Genomic DNA, 24,989 nt, shown 5'->3' with positions numbered 1-24,989 from the left:
AACAAAGGGTTACTATACAGAGAGTGTACCCCTGATGGTGGGCTAGAAGGTGAGAGAGTACAGCAGTTGGTAGTATCTAGAGCTTACCATCTGGCACTTCTAGCCATAGCCCATGATATTCCCTTTGCAGGTCATGTGGACATAAAACGTACAAAGAGGCATATTATGCAAAACTTCTATTGGCCTGAAATTTCCAGAGATGTAACAGGATCTGTGAGCAGTCCCAAAAGGTAGGCAAGGCAGGAGACAAGGTAAGAGCTCCTTTGATGCCTTTGCCTCTGAATGAGGAGCCATTTCAGAGGGTAGCTATGGATATTGTGGGTCCTCTGAGTACCCCATGTTCCACAGGGAAAAAGTATATCCTAGTGATTATAGATTATGCTACACGATACCCTGAGGCATTGGCTTTGTCTTCCATTGAGGCCGAGAAGGTGGCAAATGCTTTGCTAGAGATTTTCAGCAGGGTCGGTTTCCCAAAGGAAATACTGTCTGACAGAGGTGTAAATTTTATGTCAGACCTGCTGGCTTGTCTATGGAAGTCCTGTGGGTTGAAGCACATGAAGACCACAATATTTGCCCCATCTGTTGTTTGCTTACAGAGAGGTTTCCCAGGAATCCACAGGTTTTTCACCCTTTGAGTTGCTGTATGGGCATAGGGTGAGGGGACTTCTAGATTTAATTCGAGATGAGTGGAAAGGTGAGTGTGAGTCTCACAAAGAGTCTGTTGTGGCATATGTCCTGAACCTCAGGACAAGGCTCAGGGAACACATGGGCCTGGCCAAGGAGAACCTAGCAGAAGCCCAACAACAGAAAAAAGGTGTGGTATCACAGGAATGCTCAAGCTAGAGAGTATGCTGTAGGGCAAGCAGGTGATGGTTCTCATTCCTGTCAGACACAACAAGTTGCAGGCAGCTTGGAAGGGACCCTACAAGGTGGTAAGAAAGGTAAGTGATGTTAACTACATGGTGGAAGTGCTACGCAGATGGCAGGGGCACAAATTGTACCATGTTAACATGATGAAACCTTACCATGATAGGGAGGCCCTTGTGCTGAGCATTTGCAGTGGATTGCAAGAGGAGTCTGAGAGAGATCTTGTGGCTGATCTCCTCAGTGAGGCTTGGGCTGACACCTTCGTGGAAGGGGTAGCAATGTCACAGCAGATATCTCCTACCCAGGTTCGAGAAATCCGACTAATGTTGCAGGAGTTTAGGGGCATGTTAACCAGAAAATCAGGGAGCACCCACCTGGTGCAGCACCAGGTGGATACAGGACCCCAAAGGCCTATCAGGCAGGCCCCTTATAGGGTGCCTGAGAGAGTCAAACAGACTCTGAGGGAAGAGATACAGGAGATGTTGGAACTAGGGGTGATTCAAGAGTCCAACAGTCACTGGGCCTCGCCAGTGGTACTGGTGCCAAAGAAAGATGGCAGCACCAGGTTCTGTGTGGATTATAGGAAATACAGAGTTGGATGCTTACCCCATGCCTAGGACAGATGAGGTGCTAGAGCAGCTGGGTGGGGCTAAGTATCTTACAACCATTGATCTTATCAAGGGTTACTGGCAGGTGCCCTTGACTCCCAGTGCAAGAGATAAGTCAGCCTTTGTGACTCCTTTTGGCTTGTATGAGTTCACAAAGATGCCCTTTGGGATGAAGAATGCTCAGTGACTCTCCAGATGCTAGTAGATCATATCTTAGCAGGAGCAGGAGGGTTTGCCCTTGCTTACATGGATGATATTGCTCTCTACAGGCATTCTTGGCAAGAACACTTTCAGCATGTCAGGGAGGTGCTGGGCAGACTACAGAGGGCAGGGCTGACCATTAATCTGAGCAAATGTTAGGTGGGCATGGCAGAGGTCTCCTACCTAGGACATAGAGTGGGGAGTGTTAAGATAATGCCAGAACCTGCCAAAGTGGAAGCTATTCAGGCATGGCCTGCACCTGTTACCAAAAAGCAGGTGAGGGCATTCTTGGGGACAGCAGGGTACTACAGAAAGTTTGTTCCTAATTTTAGAACCATAATTGCTCCCCTCACAGACCTGACATGGAAGAACAGGCCAGATAAGGTAGTGTGGACCCCAGCATGTGAGCAGGAATTTCAGAAGCTTAAGGAAGCTTTGGGAGGACCCTCTGTGTTAGCCAGTCCAGACTACATCAACATTTTTGTTGTGCAGGTGGATGCTTCAAACTATGGGGTGGGGGCTTTAGTTAGCCAGATTTCTTCAGAGGGAGAAGAGCACTCAGTGGTTTATCTCAGTCATAGGCTCCAACCCAAGAAGGAATGCTATGCAGCAGTAAGAAAACGAATGCCTAGCCATTGTGTGGGCACTACAAAAATTTCAGCCTTATTTGTATGGAAGCAAATTCACTGTGATGACAGATCACAACCCTCTAACATGGTTAAACAGAGCCAGTCAGAAAAATGCCAAGTTGCTAAGATGGAGTCTGGAGTTGCAAGCATATGGTATGTCAGTACAGCACAGCAGTGGGAGTAGCAATACCAATGCAGATGGGCTCTCAAGACAGGGAATGGGGTGAGGTACACCCAGGTAGACCTGACACTCTCAAGCGATGTTTCTCAAAGGGCACTTGAAAAACTTGCTTGAGTTCCCCAGAGGAGAAGAGATGTGATGATTGGGGTGGAGATGGGTGAAGGCTGCCAGCCTAGTCAAATAGAATTTGATATATAATTCTGGCATTTGTAAATAAATGTAAAATACAGGCATGTTTTCTTGAGTGTAAAACAATACTGTGAAATGTGGGACTGCCAAATATGTGACAACATTGCACTCTACTGGCCCAGTGAAGCATGTTGTCACCCTTTCATGTTAGAATTTGGCTCCAGTGCGTCTGGATGAAGATTTCATGTCTATTGTTTTAAGGCTAAAGTTTATGACCAGAATTTACATGTGGAAGGTGATTTATTGCTCTGGTTTCTGCTAGAGTGTATATGTGAAATGCCTTGTATTGTTGTAAGTTTCTAAGTAGGTGTTAGATTGCTACATAATGCAATTTGTGGCCTGAGAACTCAGACCAGGTGTTAAGATGATGCAATATGAATACTGGGAAAACCTAAGTGTCAAAAATTATGTAATTTGGGAGGGCCTTAGAGACATTTTTGTTAGTAATGTTTAAACACTATTTCTGACAATAAACTGGGAGCATTTTGATCCTGGATATCTAACTCAGCACTTTGCCTTATGCTCCCATGTAAGTTTCTAGCACTGTGATTTCTTGTAGGAATAGTTAAAGCTAGAAAAGAGTAATTATGTATTTTTCTTTGAAATCAGACCTGTCCTACTGTATTATTTTATGTTTCTGTGTGATCTCTGAACTCTTAGATATCTCTGTGGTGCAGTAGTTTCATCTTGTGTTTTAATTATTTATTATTAAATATATTTAAATCCTTCTACCTGTGGCTGGTTTATGTAGAGATACATTATGCTTTAGAGTACATTATATATTTATAGAGTTTACTGTCTAAGCCCTTCCAATAAGCCTAGACTGAATAGTCACATTACCATTGGATAATAATATTGCACAGTAATAACTGGACACCCTTTTAAGGGCCTTTTAGTAGCTGATATTATTAGCTGGCTGGTGGCAGGGATTACTACTGTATGGTCTGGGTAAAGGGGCACAGCTGGAGAATCTGTGTCAGCCTTTCCCAGGAGTGTCTGTGAAGTTGTATAAATACTTTTCTCTAAGTGTGTGTGTGTTGTTGTGTCAGCTACTTTGCAGGGACAGGAAGCACTGGTTGGACAGAGAGGGTACTGGAGGTTTTAGCTTGCCCAGCTAGGCTGAGACCTGGACCCTATAGCTGTGCCAATGGGGAGTCTTATTGGGGACCTGGGGAGCAAGGGAGCAACCAGCCCCAGACAGACTTTGATTTCTGTGTGTACTTAAGGAAAATTGTACTTTACTGTGTGTATTAGATATCCTTACCTCTCTTCTACGAGATGACCTCCCTGGTGTTAGTGGTGAGGATTGACACTCCTTGATTGCTTGGCCAGGGCACGGTTGTCACATACACCTCTAAGAAAAAGGCAACATTTGACATATTAAGGCATCAATGACATTAAAAGTATAATCAAAAATATATGGCATCTTATGTGTGAATGAACTAGGACATGCCTGTGTTCTTCCAGAAAAAGGGAAGACTAGGAAACACTCACATATTGAGTGAAAGCGTACTTTCACCAAAGATGGCACTCCAATTTAGAGAGTAGATAACTAGCTTTTACAGCTAGCTTCATAGCAATTGGATGTTATGGAGAATTCAGTTTTTATCTGCATGGTAGGAGGTGTGTGAGTCATACAATCACGACAACTTGTTATGAACATGACAGCTCAACTCCTAAAAACGACACTTGTTTAGCCTGAGATCTTAAAAAATGCTGTTGATCCTCTATCTATGGAAAATGTCCCCACTCCATGATAAGCAAAGTAGTTCCCTAGCTCTCTTTAAAGCCACACTGGACAAGTAGGTGAGGATCTGTGAATCCCTCAGTAGAATGTGCACTTAGACCCTTGTATTTCATGGAAATAAACAGTGGGATTTGCATTGTCTCAGTTTTCAGCAGTCTACTGGACAAGTTGCCTAACAACCTATAAACATAAAAAATGGATTTTTGAGTGGAATATACCTCTAAACCCAAATATTGGGAATTAGCCCTGAGAGAAATATCAAAAAACATGTCCTAGCTCAATGCCAATACAAAATTCTGTTTAATGCAGTCCAGTAAAGCTTTTGGGTTATTTACCCTTTGTCAATGCACATAATTTTCTAAAAGCAGCAGTTCTATTTAAAAAGACGAATCACATGTACAGAGAACCAATCAGGATTTGATAACAATTAATCAATTAAACAATCACTTCAGCTCTTTAAAAAACAATTACACAATTACTTTAAAAAAACCTTCCTAAAATGCAGTGTAAATAATATATACAGTGTATTTTTCATAATTTTGTTTGTTTAAATTTAAGCAAACATTTTATACTAACAGCAGAATTCAACCCTGGCAGATTGTCTGCATTCAATTGTACTACCCAGTTCTGTTCAGACATTTCAATACAGTTTTTCAAGTCAGCACCCCTTCTATTTTTAAATAAAATCTGTACAACACAAAATCTGGAGTTATGATAAATTCCTTTTTCTTTAACATGTTTAGCAAGTGAATTAGTATATATACTTCTCTTAATATCAGATAGATGTTCAGTAATTCAATACTTCAGTCTATGGTTACATTTCCCTACATTAAAACTTTTGCATTTAATACATGCAGCTAAATATACTATATTTGTAGTAGTACAACTAGCATAACATAAAAACGTATTGTTTTTTCCAGTACTTGGGTGCATAAAATCCACATCTGTTATAATATATTTACAGCATCCACAGTTGTAACATGGAAACATACCTTTTTATTTGTTACAACTGGTCCTTTTGATGGCTTCATTTCCTGATAACATAATCTTTGCTTTAAGTTCTGACAATTTTTAAAATCAAATTGTGGAATATGTATTACTCTATCCATCTCCAGTTGTACATGGAGAATATCCCAATTATTTTTATAATATTCACTATATATTTTGCTCTAGTACTATAGTGAATCAAATATATTATTATCATTACTGCACTCGTCTCTCTCTAATATAGATGGCAAACAGGCAGGGTAGTTCATTTATATGCTTTATTACATAGAAACACATCAGGATGGACAGCAGTATTACAAAATATAAACAAAGTGATTAACTGACAGACTACACAGACATACATGCTTACATCTCAACAGCTAACTACAAAATGGCAGTCAGGCTCACACATGCTCAGTATTTATACACTTATGCAAGTTCCTAGAAAGCTTCTTAATGCATACATACATATTGATCTACATCCTCCCTCTTAAACATTTTTCTCTCATTTAAATGACATTAGAATAAGACATGCGATAATATAGACATTAGAAACAAACACAATGTTCATGTACAAGATGCCGTTTATCTGTAACACGGTCTGGAAATGCAACCTGATCTAATAATCAGAAGTGGGTTTAACAACAGGGACAGTCTTTAGTGAACAACTCATATCAGAAATTTCAGAATTCATCTCAGGAACAGGGATATTTATTGGAACGTCCTCTGGAAGTGGAACACTGGATAACTCACTCTGAGATAAAGATTCTTTCTCACAGGTTAGGTGCTGTGGTACAGGCTTGGACACTGGCATCAGATATTTCTGATTCCACCTGAACTCTACTCCTTGTGATTCCACAGTGTACAATCTCGGCTCTGGAAAAAACACTTTTCATTACTCCAATCTGATCATAACCATTGCACATTTGGATTCTCACTGTCTCTCTTTCATGTAAAGGACTGAGCGGTTTGCTAGACATATTGTAATAAGACTTCTGGGATATGCACTTCTTTAACAGATGGGCTTTCACAGATCTGTTATTCTTAGCACTTGGAACCAATAAACTACTGCTGACTGGTAATGTGGTTCTGGTTTGCCTTGACAGAATTCTCTGGGCAGGTAAACCAAGATGTTTATCATGAAGAATATTTTTGAGATTCAAAAGATTCAGGAAAACATCATTATTATCTTGTTTCTACTTCTTTAGTAACTGTTTCGCACTTTGAACTGCATGTTCTGCCAAACTATTTGACTGTGGGTACTCAGGACTACTGGTAACATGGATAAAGTCCCACTCTTTGGTGAATCTTTAGAATTGCTGGTTAGTAAACTGTATACCATTGTCAGAAGTAACTTTGTGCGGACTACCATGGACTGCAAAATGACACTTCATCTTAGTGATGACAGTACTGGACACTAGATTAGGAAATAGATCAATCTGGAACCAATTAGATTAAGAGTCTTCTAACACCAAGTAATATTGACCATTCCATTAAAAATGTTGGTGGCTGCTGTAGACTAAGGTAGTTTAGGAATCTGGTTTAGCTGAAGTGGTTCCTTCTGTTGATGTGGTTTTGTACTATTACATACAGAACAAGATGAAAATACTCTATCAGCATCTTGTGACATAGAAGGCCAAAATACCAGTCCTCTCACTCTCCTTTGGTAGAATCAGTTCCTGGGTGGCCACGATGCCAGATAGCAATATACTCTGGTTGCAAGGACTTTGGAACAATGACTTTCGGACCTTTCTTGATGATACCATTGTCAGACAAAATCTCATCCCTATAAGGAAAATAAGGCTGCACTTCTTGAGGTAAACTCAATTGCTTTGATGGCCATCCTTGACTGATAAAGTGGTAGAGCTTCTGTAAAACTGAATCTGAGGCTGTGTGACTTCTATACTCTTCAAGACATGTGGAAGAAAATGTTCTCATTTCCATGACTTCAAAATCAAGATGCTCATTCTCATGCTGTTCAGTGGTATTTCTGGGTGATCTGAATAATGTATCAGCAAGATAAAGAAGTTTGCCTTTTGTGTAGACAAGATTGAAATTGTACTTCTTCAATCTCAACATCATACATTGTGATCTGGCTGGAGCTGTATGCATAGGCTTTCTCAAAATAATGACTAGAGGTTGGTGGTCTATTTCAACCTGGATAGGTCTACCATGAATATAATCATGGAACTTTGAATATTCAAACACAATTGCCAAGAGCTCTTTATCTTAGCATAATGTATTTCATTTTGAGTTAGAGTTCTGGATGCATAAGCAACAGGTTGACCCTCTTGAAGAATGACTGCACCAAGACCAAATTTTGAAGCATCACAGGAAAGAGTAACTGCTTTGTGAATATCATAGTATCTGAGAGTCGGTGGACTGGCAATTCTCTGTTTTAGGACATCAAATGCTCTTTGGTGCTGTTCCAACCATGACCAGGGTACATTTTTATGTGTAGCTCTCTAAGCAGTACTGCTAGTTGGCTTAAATCTGGAATGAACTTGCCTGGATAGGTAACCATGCCAAGAAAGCATTGAAGGGTTTGAACATCATCTGGAGCTGGCATCGCAAGAATGGCTGTTTGCTTGGAAGGGTCTGGTCATAAGTTTGAACTGGTAAGCAAATGACCAACATAAGTAAATTTTCATAACCTGAACTTGCACTTCTGAGATTCATCTTAAGCTTCACTTGACGTGCTCTTTCCAGAACATTCTTGAGGATTCTGTCATGCTCAGCTTCACCGTTACCTCCTACTAAATGATCATCTGCTATAATAGCACATGGATACCCAGAAAAAATTTGCTACAGTGCATGATGAAAGACTTCACTGCCAGAATTTATCCCAAATGGCATTCTAAAAGATCTGTACCTGCCAAAAGGAGTACTGAATGTAGTAAGCAATGAGGATTTCTTGTCAAGCAAAATTTGCCAAAAGGCACTCTTTGCATCTAAGACATAAAAAACAGTGGCATTTGGCATTAGAGCTGTAACTTTTTTGACTGTACACATTGGGTGATGAGGTCTTTTCGGTGCTTTGTTCAAATCTCATGGATCAATAAATATTCTGATATCATCTGAGCTTTCCTTATGAGCTACCACCATGGAAGATACATATTCAGTAGGGTCATCAACTTGACAAATTATACCTTGCTGCACCATTTTATCTAGTTCAGCTTTGACTCTGTTCTGCATAGCTACTGGACCTTTCTGGGCTGGCCTGACAACTGGGATAACATCTGGGTCTAACTTCATGGAGTACACAACTGGAAGCTTGCCTAACTTTTTTTTTTTAAAAGATCAGCATAGGGAGAGAAAATATACTGGGTGAAATTAAAGCAATCGTCTTTTAAACTAACATGATGGACTTCCTTATTAAATGAAAGCAGTCCCATTTTCAAACTGTCTCTGAGCCCTAATAATGACTGTATGTGCCTTTTGGCCACATAAAATAACACGTTTTAGTCTCTCCCAGCAGAGTAACATGAAAGTACTACGGAGCCTTCAGTTTGAATCTCTTCACCCCCATAAGCAACAAGCTATGTACACTTTGCCAAATCAAGCTTCTCACTAGCACATACACTGGCAAATGTTTCTGCAGACATAACATTGCACTTTGAACCTATGTCAGCTTTGAGCTCTATGTGTTTTCTATTTATCCAAACAGTACAAAAGACTTCATCCTTTGCCCATAAATCTATTGCATTGGCTGTTTCATTAAGCACTGACACATCATCAACATAAAAAGTAAGGTCACAGCTTTCTAATTGAGCAACTTGTTTCTTCGAATGTTCTCTTTTAATAAAATAATGTGTTCCTTTTGATTTACAAAACATTTTGAAATTTATCTGAGACATTGCTGACTAAAAGATAACATTTTTCCCTTTTAGGCTCATGACTTCCTCCACAGTTACAACAGTTGACAATAAAATTGGGTAGGGGCACATTCTTTGAGTTTGCTGATTCACTCTTATGCTTTACTGAGACTGTGTGTGCTCTGGAATTTGCTAGAATGCTATGGAGTTTCCCTTTGACTATTGCAGGACTTACAGTTGTTGCCATGTGCTTGGGCCTGTTTCTTTTTACCACATGTTGCATGCTATCAACATTGGCCTTAGGAGTTACTTGAAACATGTATCTCTCATTCATAAACATATTTGTGTGCTTTTCTGTAAGCTCGTATATCTGACAAATCTCAGTGGCCTTATTCAAAGTGAATCACTGTCACAAAGCAAAGACTTTCTCATAGCATCATCTTTAATACCACACAAAAGTCTGTCCTTTATCAACTCATCCCTTAAATTACCAAATCTGCATGTTTTGCCTTGTTTCTCAAATTGGTTATATATGCTGAAAAAGTTTCACCAGGCTTTTGATCCCTTGTATAAAATAAGTGCCTTTCCAGTGTAATATTAATTTGGGGGTTACACATTTCTCTACATTTATGTTTCAAGCACTTGGGGTCCTCCATTGACTTAGCCGGTACAGTTTTATGATGGTTTCCCCCTCTCCTGCAAAGACAGCAGGTGCACACACAAATGAACACTCCCTTTCTATGGCTTCTGACTCAGCTAAATTAAGCAGAATAAATGCCTTTGTATGGTCATCTTTATCAGAAAATACAGCCTGTATAAAAATATCGTACTCCTGCTCAAACACTCTCCAGTTCTCTGCAATATTATTGTCAAACACAAGTAGACCTGGTTTTCAAAATCCATCTGCCATGCCAAGAAATTATGCCCAAACACACTAAACAAAAGGCTTTCCTAATTATATATGAACAAACTGCTATCTGTGCCTGTAATAAAATTCAAATGCACAATAAGCTCTTTGAAATATTGTACTTTGTGAAATATGCTTTGAAATGGCTATATTTTGTGAAATAATTGTGCTGTAATACTGCACAAACATGCAAACGCTTCATACATTTCAGACAACTTGAATAGCTTTGATTAATGTGAAAAAGTAGTGTTTAGCGAAAAAATGTGGTAATTTCCCTTATTTTATACATTTTATGCGATTCAGACACTATTTTAAACATTTTCCACAGTTATTTGGAATATTTCTATTAATATGTTGCAATATCGGATATTTCTGTTACTAGATCATTCTGAATGCCTTTTTTCATATTTTGCAAATAAGAAATAGTTTGTGTAAGTTTTAATACCTGAAATTTGTTTCTCACCTGTTTTGCGAGTTATATGTGGAGTATGGAGGATTCACTCCTGTGTCTTCCTCCAGTCTTAACTGAGTGCCCCTCTGTCTTGAATCTGAAGAATCTAGATCCCATTCTGACACTATGTCGCTAGTTTCTCTTTAATATAGATGATGAACAGGCAGGGTAGTTCGTTTATATGCTTCATTACATAGAAACACATCAGGATGGACAGTAGCATTACAAAATATAAACAAACTGATTAAGTGACAGACTATGCAGACATACATGCTTGCATCTCAAAAGCTAACTACAAAATGGCAGTTAGGCTCACACATGCTCATTATTTATATACTTATGCAAGCCTCTAGAAAACTTCTTAAAGGCATACATACATATTGATCTACAATTACCATAATCAAAATCAGGTATAGAATTAGTAAAATAAGGTCTAGCTTTATAATCACACTCAGAGAGCACTTCACAAGAAATCTGATTATGGAAAGCAGGATCATAAGACCTAGTTCAAAATTTATTCATCATTTCTGACATTTGCAATGAACAAGTTTCAGAATTTGTATTCAAATGACTCACCTTAAACAGCTGTCTTTCTGCTACACCTTTAAAAATGTGATTTCAATGCATGCTATATCTATGTAGCAGACAGTTTGCATATACTTCTTTTTTGTATATACTGGTCTTTAATGCTGCATCATGTTTTAAGATTTTTATAACTAAGAAATTAATTTCTTCTTCTGAATATGTTATTTTAAACTTCAGAAAATCAGTTGTGTTATCAAGGCAGTTCAAAAACTCTAAAAGTGTACTCACATCCCCTTGCTAAATTATAAATATGTTGTCTACAAAACATTTATAGAAGAATATATTTATATTATATATGAATGAATAATTAAAGATATATGTGTTTTCCCTTCAATCAACTACAATGTTGGCATAAATATTAGCAACTGAAGTGCCCCTTGGTAGCCTGGATAATTGATGGTAAACTTCATCTTCAAACAAGAAAACATTATGACATAGTAATAAATCAAGTAAGAGACAAATACTTTCAATCTTCCTGTTGTGAAAATTACTGTTTTCATAAAGAAATTCTCTTACAGCTTCAATATCATAGAAATTCAGTATGACTGTAAAGAGTGAGTCGATACCTAAAGTTACCAAAATGCAATCAGGTATATAATTATTTTAATGATGTCAGAATGAGGACTTAGTACGCTATCCAAATATAAAAATGTTGCCTCTGTTATTGACCCCCTACCAGAGACTATAGGTCTCATTGGGGGATGTGTTCTATTTTTGTGCATTTTAGGTAAACCACAGAGGAAGGGAATAATTGGGTGGGGTAAGTAAAAACATGAATACATATCACAAGTAATATCCTACTGTATTTGTAATATATATATATATATATATATATATATATATATATATATATATAAAACATTCACTCTAAAAATTGTGTAATTAATTTTCCAGTTGTTAATAACTTTAAATACATTATCATAATTCAAAAATTCATACATGCTGTTAAGATAGTCAGTTCTATTCATAACAATTATTGCATCACCCTTATCTGCTTGTTTAATTACTATATTTACATACATTTGCAGTGCTTATAATGACTCATACTCAGCCATACTTAAATTATATTTTTTTCTTTTCTTTTCTTTTTGATTATATAATAACCTAATTTATTTTCTGCAAACATTCCGAAGTGCTGTAAAAATACGTTTTCCAGTAGGTACAAAGGTACTAGACCATTTACGTACCTGTGGTTGGTAGCTGCATTATTAAATAACATCTTTAATTCCAAATTTCTAATGAATATTTTTAAATCCATTATTGCATCAGCTAATAGTAGTTGGAATAAATTGTAGGCTTTAGTCAATAAAGAAAGATCTGATGGAGTTAGAGTCAGTGATGAAAGATTAATAACTATCATCTCATTATTTATCTCATGACATTCAATTGACTATATGTTTGTGGATGGCACCATCTTCCACCTCCTCTTTTTGTTCTTGTTCTTCCTCTTGAAGGGTCTCAATTGGCTAGCTCTATCTGTTCCTTTAAATTCAGTTTCATGCCCAGATGGCCAGGTCAAAAATTTTCATTCACCATAAGCTCAATAGCTGTTTCAGTATTTCTTTGGCCAGTTAAAGAAATCAACTGGTCTTGAATGCGAGATATGGAGGCTTCATTTAAAGTGGGTGGTGTTTCTTGTATTAAATTGGGCTCACATACAAAAGCAATATTAGTAAATGTATTGGCTGGAACTTGAGGTGTAGTTATATCATCAAGCTCATACATAGCACATCTGTTATTTTGAACAGTTCTAATTCTTTAGTTGTTTCTTGGCAAGGAAAATATGTTACCCCATTTGAAGTTATTCAAGTTGCTAGTCAGCTTTTTTGTTTCTTCTAATCCCCACTCAAACATTTCCAGTCTTTCTAACACTTGATTGTATGTTTGAAGCATGTTATTAAAACAGGGCATATTAGACACTTTGCTCTCTAAGTCTGCTATTTGTGATTGTAACTCAGGTTCAGTATCAATAAAGAATTGGTTTATTAAATTCATATACTCTGTCCCAAGTCTTAAATTCCTTTCCTGCCATTTCTTCTACAAAAAGGGTAGGTATTTGCATATGTGGGCATCTTTAATATTCAAAGTCCCCTTGGTACAATGCCCAATTCAAGGTAAGCATGAATGCTTAGCCTTTGCCATTGCAGGCATTTATAAGACTTCACTTTCTTCTCTATTTGTTTTTATTGACTCATAAAGTTAACATCTAAAGCCCCAGTGTCATTACCTCCAACTATTGGCTTCTTCACCATTTTTGAGAGCAGTAGGTTAGCTCGAACAAAAAGCATGTCATTCAGTGAATGATGTCCTCTCTGTTTAGGAATATTAATTTCTCACTTCATAGTAGGTATTGGTTGCTGCATAATATCTGGCACACAGTTCATCCTAAACACAACATCAGTAAATCCAACAAAGAAAAATCTAAATCTGTGTATATGAGCTCGAGGAACAATAACCAAGACAGAAATACCAAAAAAAAAAAAATCACATCTGAGCTCAGCGCCAATACAAAATTGTGTTTAATACAATCCAGCAAAGCTTTTGGGTTATACACTCTTTGTCAATGCACATAATTTTCTAAAAGCAGTAGTTTTATTTAAAACGACAAATCACATGTACAGAGAACCAATCGTGATTTGACAACAATTACTCAATTAAACAACCACTTCACCTCCTTAAAAAACAATTATCCAATTACTTTAAAAAAAACTTCATAAAATGCAGCATAAATAATATATATACAGTGTATTTTTCTAATCTACTTTGTTTAAATTTGAGTAAATATTTTAACTAACACCAAAATTCAACCCAGGCTGATTGTTTGCATTTAATTGTACTTTCCAGTTCTGTTCACACATTCAGTATACTTTTTTCAAGTCACATCCCTTCTTTTATTATTTAATTAAACCTGTATAACTCAAAATCTGAAGTGATGATCAATTTCCTTGCCTTTAACATGTTTAGCAAGCAAATTAGTATCTATACTTCACCTAATATCAATAGATGTTCAATAATTCAATCCTTCAGTCTATGGTTACATTTCCCTATGCAAAAAAATAATGCAGCTAAATATATTCCCCCAGATTTAATAAATTCCATGCAGGCATAATGCAGAGCCTACACAGAAGTTATTGAGTCCATGTACACAGTTCACCCTCAGTAGTGTGCCATGCATATTAATGATGGTGCATTGCTGAGGGAGATGCATGGAACAAGGTTATTGAATCAGTGCAGCAATGTGTGACTAACTATGTTTGCAGATGAGTAACACAACCCCTGCTCTGTTCAAGTGCATGATAGCAATGTATTTATTTTTTATTTTATGTATTTGTTTTAAAGTTTGAGCTGCATGTGTACCGTGCCACTCATACTTTGAAAAAAAAAACATACATTGACACATGCCAGACATCTAAAAATAGAAACCAGATGCATTTAATTTGTGATTCAAAGCTCAAGTTTAAGCATTGCTTAGTGGGTTTGCATGATGTGGTGCAGTGCTTAAACAGGACTTAGAGGTATATGTAAAATATAGCAGCATACCACATATCCATGTAGCTAAATGGACAGAGTTATGCACTTATGTGCAATAGGTGTGGGTTTTGAATACATGGAATGGAAATTAAGCAATTATTTTCACAATATAATATAAGTTGTGCCAATTATCTTTCTTTTGCACTCAGCTAAGCTTTGCTAAGCCATGATAAGCACTACATAAACAATCTCTGTTTAGGAACTGCTTGGCAGTGCTTAGGACACTTGGCTGTGCTTAGCTGGTTTGTGCACTGCTAAACACTGCTAAGCATTGCCAGTTTAAGCACTGCACAGCTCAGCAGTGCTGGTTTGTGTGGTGGCAAATGACGTGCCACATTTATAAAAAATGCTCAATGGCATGTAAGGGCAAGAAAAAGGGCTATAGTAAGCCCAACAGGTGGGAATACACAATAATCTGTTGGAGTTCTGTCTCTGAAGGATACAATGGCAGGCGTTGGAGAGGGTTCATGCTTTTGGGCACAGTGGTTGGGCATTGAGGAGTCCAGGGTCATGGTCAGACTCCTTGTGAAAAACCGTGAAGACTGCCTCATGCAGGGGGGTTACTGGGGCTCAGAGTACAAAGTGGAGGCCTGGAACCAGCTGGCAAGGGACCTCACCAGTGCAACTGGTATCCCTGCACAGGTGAGCAGTGTCATCATCACCATGATGACCCGAAAAGAAGGAAGGGGGGTTTTATTGGATGCCTGGGTCCAAGAATTCTGGGTGGGCAATGTTACACATGTGTGTAAGTATGTTTACCTGTGTTTCACCAATACTTAATCTTGAATGTCTGTTAAACTGGTATGCATAATGGTGTGCTTCTCTCACAACAGCTGCAGAGGTGAAAGCTTGCAATGTTGAGGTGCATGCAGGGCGCCTGGCCAGGCTGCACCATAAGTGTGGTGAGTACAGCTGCATTATGCTACCTATAGTCAAATAAGACAGAAAGAGTAGAGCATGAACCATTTATGTACAAAACATTTGTAGTGCAATAACTATGGAATTACAGTTGCATAATGCCAACTGTTATGCAAGAAAAACTTGAAACTATTCCAGTAAATGCAAGAAAGTATCTGTAATAAACCGCTGTGCAATACTTGTGGAATTAGAGCTGATATTTCAACCCAGTAACAATATATTACATACACCTGAATTTTATTTAGTAATGTATAGGTTACCTAGTATCTCTCTCATGATTGCATTCCATGCATGTGTGTTCAGCTGTCACTGCAGTTTACCATAACAGTGTAGTACTATTACCAGGTCACATTTTGTTTCCAGGTGAGCTCTAGGTAAATATCAGTCAGTCATATTTTAGCAGTGACTCGGTAGCTCAGTTTGTTAAATGCTGTGTATGAGGTACATTTTTCTACACACAGACCAGAGCTCAAATCCAATGCTATGTACTAATAAATATTACTGAATCATATATCGTATGCTGACAGATATTCTCTCCACAGGGACTACTGGTAAATGGGTGAGGATGCCTATATTATGTGTAAGTAATTGTTTATTCTGATGTCACAATCTGTTAAAATCATTACCAAAAATGTGCTATTAGTACATAAAATAAAGGAAATACTTGAAATAATAATAAAATATAATAAAATAAAAGAAATAAATAAAAGTTGTAATCTTGGTATGACTGTATGCCTGGTGTCTCTTGTAAAGGTTCCTGCAGTCAATTAATACATTTGATGCACATGTCCCCTGCAGTCATTGCTATTGAGTTCTATCCCCATGCCTGCCAGAAATATTATATTATCAATCACATATTGCTTGCAGATATCATTCTCTCCACAGGAACTGCAGGTAAATGGGTGAGATAGCTCATATTATGTGCAAATAATTGTTTGTTCAGATGTCACAGGCTGTTTAAATCATTACTACCAATGTGCTATTAATGCATAGGAAATATGTGAAATAATGATAAAATATATTAACATAAAAGAAATAAAATGTGTTAATCCTGGTATGGGTGTATTCCAGGAATGTCTTGTAAAGGTTGCTGCATTATTAATACATATGATGCACATGTCCCCTGCAGTCACTGCTATTGGTTTCTATCCCCATGCCTGCCAAGCAAGACATGACAGTTGTGTACTCTCTTTACTGTGCACATGCATGTCTCTCAAGTGTCACACTGTCATAGAATGTAATTGCTGTTATGCAATCCCTCTGTCACAGATGTATCATCAACATGGTTATATGTCAATAGCAAAGTAACAGTACATCAGCACACAGTACACCATTGTAGTTATATAGGTCCACCTGACATGCAAGTCATCTTTGTAGTCATGTACCTGCAGGTGTTACCACTTGGCCTATATGGCTAGCTTAAGAGGTATGTATGTGCTACAGCAGCTATAGGGCACATTTACACATAAAGAAGGGGCAGACCTTTAAAGTAGATAGCGTTACTGTTGTCAAGTATATAGACCATGATGCTATTAATGGACTGTATTTCTGTCTCTACCCAACCATTATCTTTATAAATTTATTATTGTTATATATTGGTTATGGTTTACTATTAACATATGTTTTTCCATAAACTTTATTTTGGGGCATGTGTTTTATTAATGTTGTGTATTACTATGGTTGCATATTAACATATCTTGTTGAATTACCTATTCTGTTGGCCTTATGCCATAACTATTACTGGCATGCTGTTAATATATGGACTATTCTGTTATTTATTGTTGTGTTTCACATAATATGCATTGAACTGTAATGGGGATATTTCCAATGCTCTGGCATGCTGTTATTACTAACAACGGTTTGTTCATAACTCACCTTTATGTATTGCTTTCCCTGCATAACCACAGCACATCAGGGTAGGCCATTTCCTGGTGATCTGCCTACTCTACTTCAGCCAGCCATGACAACGGATCCCAGCACATCTGGGACCCAAGCTGGCAGTGTCCCCTCTGCTGTCCTTGCACCACCTTTGGGTGGAACCACCTCAGGGGACAGGGCCTGTCCCCCCAGGAGTGGGGATGAAGGGGGGTTATCATCCAGGATCAGCTACCAGCCATGGTGTGCAGTATTGTTCATAGGAGGTATGAATGTCCCCTGCCCTGGATTGAGGGTAGACTGGACAACCTGTTGGGACATGCTGGCCCCGGCACCCAGCCTCCAGCACAGCCACCTTCAGGGCAGTGAAGGAGCAGTGCCAACTGCCCATGGGGTGAGGATCTCAGTCACACTGCTGCCATCTGGAGGCACATTCACCTCATATTCCACAACACCCTCCCTGTCCAAGGTGTTTACCCCCTCATGTGTCACACACTGCCCCTGTCAGCCATCTTGTCTGTCTTGTCTGTCGGCAAATGCAAACTCTCCTACCCAGCTTACCACCCCACATGTACCTACATCCCTCCCCCAACATTCTCTCCTTAAAAATAAGAAGGGCACCTGTCCCACAAAAAATATATATTACCCCATACATAGCTCTCCATTTCACATGTGTCCACTGGACACAACTAATTATGAAATTATTTAATTAACACATTTATGTTGCCCTCACCCCTCTCTCTGGGGTGTGAGGCTCCAAATTCATGTACAAATTTAGCAAAACCTGCACAGCTGTTGCTGTACAAGAAATAGAAAGATATGGTCCTTACCTACACCCTTCCTGCACAACCCTACCTGCCTTTCAGTATGGTTTCCCCTGCTTGCCCCCATTTTGTCACTGTCCTATTACCCCCTTTTTCTTTTCTTTTTAAATTTTTAGTATGGGTTTATGCTGAGGTAAGTAGCCACTGCACAAACCTGTGCAAACCCTCTTAGCAGTGCTTAAAAGTGCCTTAATGGTCTTATGTGTTCTCACAGTGTTAGGCAGATCAGCAAAATAATCACCCTTGCCAAGTCCAGAATCGAGGCCCCTGTCAACTACAGCATAGTGCATTATGCCACTAGGCTACTTAGCTCTGAAGTATCACAGGTGTTTCCAGAAAAATGTACTCATTGCCACTGACAGCCTACAAGTGCATATAATGGGAAAAATGGGTGTGTACCTGGGACTGTGATACAAACAGTACACCAGTACACAGCCAAATAAATAATAATGGATGTATGTGAGGCTTAGGATAACCGGCATACCTGTCAACTGTACAGATTGTTGTAGAATGTCTAGAGCATTGCCTCCTATTTTTTGGCCCAGTTTTCATTAAATCATATTTTCCTAGCAAAGTTCATTGCTTTGCCCAGATTTCTTGCTCTAAGAGGTTGAGAGGTATAATAGCAAGTAATTGCTTCTTTTTATCAGTAGCATCTTTAAACACACCTGCTAAGACAGTAATGGCAAAGTACATGTGTACAAATAGGACCCTGGTGCACAACTGCCTTTGAAAGCCATGCACATAATGATGGCTGCAGACAACTTGTGTCACAGACTGTATGTATGCATATATATCTTGCAAGTACACCTGCACCAGCACTGGCTCAGTCTGTTAAATGCCTTGCATATGGTGTACTTTGCCACCCACAGTCCTGGGTTCAAATCCAGTGTGTTGCACATCAATTACATTCTTGTGAACACAGTAAGTAATGACTGAGTCATGTATTTTTAACCCACACAGGTTGCTGCTACTGCATTAACTGCTACCCATGTTTGCAAGTTAAAGGCCTGTAGGTAGCGACAAACTGCACATATTTCTATAATCAAATTTTATGCTACCTACTACTCTGTGATTGGCACTGTTACGTAACAGATGTACCTTACACACATGCCTTGATTGGACTGTAAAGGGTACCCTTACCCTGGCTCTAATGTGATGACACAGCTGCCTCAGTTACACATACAGATTGCTGTCCTCCAAAGAGGTCATACCCCCCTCATGTGTCCTAGACTGCAGCAGCATCTGCAGCCTAGAACATACACAGCTGTATGTTAAGCTAGCTGCTACAGACCTACCATACCACACAATCCCCTAAAACAATCCATCCAGACAGAGCGATACATAAAGGGTGGAGGGGGGGGCAAAGATCCAGCAACAGGGACTTGTTTTACAGTTTACCCTACAAAGCTAGTGAGCTAATAGAATAGTGACTACGGCATCAGCATGCATAGTTTGATGGGTATGACGTCTCACATTCGTGTCTCCCTCTCCTTACTGACATCACCCCACAGTGTTTACCACTGAACTTCCAGATAATCAAAATGTCATGGGACAATGGCCAAACATATCATACAAAACTGTGGACATACCTCAGAAATCTCAACAGTGGACAGTATTTGTACTTACCCTCTGTGATGCTGTAGTCTTCACACCTCACTGATGTCCATGTGAAAGTCTAAGAAAGGGGCCAAAGCCTACAGGAAGGCCTTAAATATTGCACTGTGGTGCCATGTCATTGGCTAATGAAAGTGCAGACCAGCTCTTTTGGATGCAATTAGCAAGTCTGAGGCACAGATTGGTACACAGTTAATTACCTGCTAATGAGCAGTACCTACAAAAGACTCTCTATGTTGTTTTGCTCAAACAGATAACAGTTTTGCAATCTATTTTCTGAGGAACACTTCAAAAAAGGAGTACTGCACTCTACCAGATATGTAATAGATGCCCCCATGTAATGGGATTCAGATGGTAGGATGGAAGTATAGAGAACAGCAATTACAATGGTAGGCCTGTCATACGTCTATGGTATTGACATGTTGGTGATACTCTGCTGTCCAACAGCTATAGGCATGCCTCACAACTGTCCCTGTTTTGAGTCAAATCCCAGCTCTGTCCCTGTTACTCCTTCCTACAATGGTCAGCTGATGTAGGAAAGCTGGTAGAATCTGTGTTAGACATAGTGACACTACATAAGGGTGTACACTCCTGTAACATCAAACAATGTACTGCCATTCACAACCTCTCAGTCTTTCAATGCCACCCATAAATAGTGCTGGCATTCTACAGGTGTCCATGACTGTCCTTGATGTACCCTGGCTAGGTCACTGTTTTGTTGACATTCAGCCCTCTTTGGTTGAGAGCTATGGCTAACATACCTGTCAACTCCCTACAGCAGGGATTTGATCATATGCACAAGTAATGGGATGACATGGTTCCAACCTCAGTGACAGGGGATACATATTGGCCATGCTATGTAAAACTATGAGTACACTAACAGATATTACTGTAGCATATGTGTTTTCTGAGGGGTCTGGCATGTGACAACCAGATTCCCTAGTGGCCATCAACAACCATCAATGAATGTCCAACCATTTGTCAGACATCCACATGTTTGTGCCAAAAGGAACACATTAATGAGGCACTCATTCATAGTCCACAAGCATCTGTGTAGTGGGGAGGTGGGATGCCTACAGGGAAGATATACTACAGCAGGTTTGCATTGCTGACTGTCATTGTGGCACACTTGCTGTTGCTGGAGTGTCCCCATATAGTTGTAATATCAGAAAGCTATTTGTCCGACAGTGGCAGTATGAGATATTAGTGTGAGCTTGCTCATAGTGGACACACCACAGTAGACTGCAGGGATGGGTGTAGAGACATACAGCAGAATTTATCATGGGACACAGAGACATACCCAGTATTGCTACAATTCTGGTGATAGCCACACATGTAGTGCATTAATACACTGTGGGGTATGACGTGTGAGGGAACAGTGAAGAATGCAGGCTGTATTGGCTGTGCAGGATCTGTACATAGTGGATGTCCACATATCTGGTCCTGTAATGTGTCGCCCTCTCATTGTCTTTCAGCAAAAATGTATCACAGGGGGCATCTCAAATTCACAGCTGCTGAGAATGCTGTTATCCTGGATGGCCTCAGACTGCATCATCACATTCTGCTTTCAAGGGGTTGACAACAACATGACCAGCACACAGTACTGTGGGGTGACCTTATCAGGTTGGTTAATCAAAGTGCACATCAGGACAGGACCTACGAGCAGGTCCAAAACAGGGCCACAGATATGATCAATGCCACACATCAAATGGCAGCTGCTATGGCCAGGATTGTGCTGCCACCAGTGGAGGGACTGCAACAGAACAACCACTCACAGCCACACAGGATGTCCTGGCAAACCTAGAATCAACCAACAGCTCCCAGACATCCAGCACCCCATACATCTTAGAGGTGGGTGTCACAGCATCCACATCAGAGGAGCATCCAGGTAAGCTTACTTTGTTCACCAGTGTAAAAGTGCATCAGTCATTGTGGCAGGCTCTACATAGCAGTATGTGGGTGACAAGGTCTATCTGCATTGAGGGATTGTTTTAGTGCACAGTTGTGCACACATAATCAGAATATCAGCAATGTAGGCAGTATCACATTAAGTACTGTACATGTAGATATATACACATATTACCATCTAACAGTGCAGCATTTGGCATTGCTGATAATCCCTATCCCTCACATTTCCATAGGTACATCAGGTGTGGCCAGAGTCTGTGGTCCTGTATCTGGCAAGTGTGATACTGCTGTTTTATGTCTTATATATACCATATGGATGTTAAGGACTGTCATTCTGCCCAAGGCAGAACTGTTATGCTTAGCCATAGTGGAATAGTTGTATGTTCCATATTGGAGCAGTTGATTACAGTGCATACAATGGATAATTGCAACTGTGTATTTGTTCAAACACTAACACATTTGCAGTTATAGTCATGAAGAAGTATGCAGCCTGCTATACAGGAGGCAATAACTCCAGGATGCCTATTCACTCACTATAGGGAGATGGTACATACCTGCAGTAGTGATACTACAGCAGGCATATCATAGTGTACTGGCAACATTCACTGGATGTAGCGGAAGTGCATGTTAAAAATGGCCTGTCTTGTCTGTGTATATTGTGTTTGTTCATTGTGCATGAGATCAGTGATGAGGCGTGTGACTGGTAATGCAGTTGTGTTTCATCATCTGTATGAGTATGTGTTGAATACTATACATAATAGTGCAGGTAATAAATGTACTGATTTTGTCTTCCTCCTCACAGGTGAATGGGGGGTTGGAGTCTGCCCCCTCATAACCTGATGTGAGTGTCCCATTGGGTTCTGATAATGATGGTGGCCATAGTGAGGCAGAGGTGGGGTTGTTGGAGGCTGAATCTGTCCCAGAGGTTGCCATCCATCTTCTGCCCCCATTGTCCCCACACACAGTCAGTATGCCCACACATACCCAGTCCCAGAGTCCACAGATATTGGACAGTCACATGGTGTTGACATTGAAAAGGACAGTGTGAAAACTATGGCATCAGTGAGTGTAGACATTGGACACAGCTAGACAGCTGGTGAGGTCTCACACAGGTAGATTGACAGGGGTGCTTGAAGAGAGACTGCTGTCCATCCACCTCCTGTTACGGGGTCACATCAAGAGTCACTCACCGCATGTTTTGGGCCATCATGGAGGCACAGGCACATACCAAACGCAACACCAGATGGATGCTCAGCGTCATGGATGCAGCACAGTCTGACATCTGCGACTGCCTCCATCACATTGGTGATGCCATGGAACCCTACACTGATGTAGTGGACAGATGGTGGACTGAGACAGTGTTTGTCTTTGCCCACATTTTCTGTGCTGGAACATCTGGTTGGGGTAAGGCATCGGGCACACGGATGTAGATTAGCAACACCATCTGCTGAGAGAACAGGTGTCCATGCAGACTCACAAACCAGTAGTGGCAGTACCTCCAGCTCTATAGAGGAAAGTATACTATCCACACCACAATGTGGCAGGCCATGGCCATGTGGTCCTGGGTGGTCCCATGTAGGACACAGACCCAGCAGACAGCAGTCACCATCACATACTAACATTGCATCTGACTTTGGGCATGGTGGTGCCACTCCTGAAAGAGCAAGTTCCAGTGTTCATGGCCAGCGATGGTGAACTCTCCACTCTGCCATGTACAGTCCACAGTTGTCCAACATACACATGAGTACAGCTAGCACTGGGCTTGACTGTGTATACGCACACCCTCAAACATCATTGGCACATGCAGGTCACCCACAGACACAAATGGCACCTCTCCATGGCACATATGACCAGCACCACTTCCTGACTCATACGCATGCTACCAACTGTATGGCAGAGCCTAGGCCTCTGGCGCCCCCCACACCACACCCTGTGCATGTGATGATACCTGTGCCACATCCCTGCCATCCATGCCATTTATGCAGGGACATGCAAATATGTGTCTGATGCACAGGGTGACTATATTGCTTTCAATGTTATGTATTGCAGAATTGTTATGCCATTGCAGGTGTTGTGGGCCACGCCAAGTACTGTGTGCTGGCATATATCATGACTACACAACAAACCTTGTGTATCTTAGGTGCATGATGCTAGACTGGTGATAATGTGACAGAATTATAGGTGTATCACAGACCTGTGTATGTGTCTGTTCCAGGGGTTTGAGTGGTTACTCTGTGGACACATGGCAGCAGTACAGCAGCACAGGATGGCATGGCAGCACAGCAGACATATGTCATCAGCAAGGTATGGCAGGATTTGTGCATGGTTCCCTAGGTGCATATGTGTAGAAGGTCATGTGTGGGCAACTGGCATAAGTATGCATTCATACTTTGTGACAAGGTGTGCTAACCTTTATACATGTCACCTGGATTTTAAGACCGTACAGACCTAGATGGTGACAGACATCAGTGATGCCTCTATAGGACCTGGAGCTTGTCACAGGGCTGAAAAATGCATAACTATATATCTGTAACCTCATACATGGACACACACACAAAGCTGGCTGGTGGGAGATTAGAACCCCTACCATTTTACTATTACACATTACAACTCACTGTTATCGCATGTGCCACAGAGTTTATTTGAGCTTGGACTGTCAACTAGTACCCTTAAGATGGATGACATCAGCAGGCCTTGTAGGGAAGGGCATTTAGAGGCCAGCAGCTAGTCTTGGACCCATGCAATGCATAACCATTGTACATAGATGTCCCATAGAGGATTCTCCATAGTGCTGCAGATGGATACATGCACACACACACACACACACACACACACACACACACACACACACGCACACACGCACACACACACACACGCACACATGCACACAGGAACACAGGCACACACACACACACACACACACACACACACACACACACACACACACACACACACACACACACACACACACACACACACACACACACACACACACACACACACAGTTTGCTGATGTGAGAGTAGAACCCCTACCAGTTGTGGGATAAACACTACAGTTGGCAGTACTTATCACATGTGCCATAAAGATTACTTGAAAGTAGACTGTCAGCCAGTGCTGTTAAGGTAGATGACATCAATCAAGTAGA

The sequence above is a fragment of the Protopterus annectens genome, chromosome 12.part0 (assembly GCF_019279795.1).
Source record: "Protopterus annectens isolate FY-2018-M chromosome 12.part0, PAN1.0, whole genome shotgun sequence".
Taxonomy (NCBI): Eukaryota; Metazoa; Chordata; order Ceratodontiformes; family Protopteridae; genus Protopterus; species Protopterus annectens.
Note: the sequence above shows the minus strand (reverse complement) of the source record.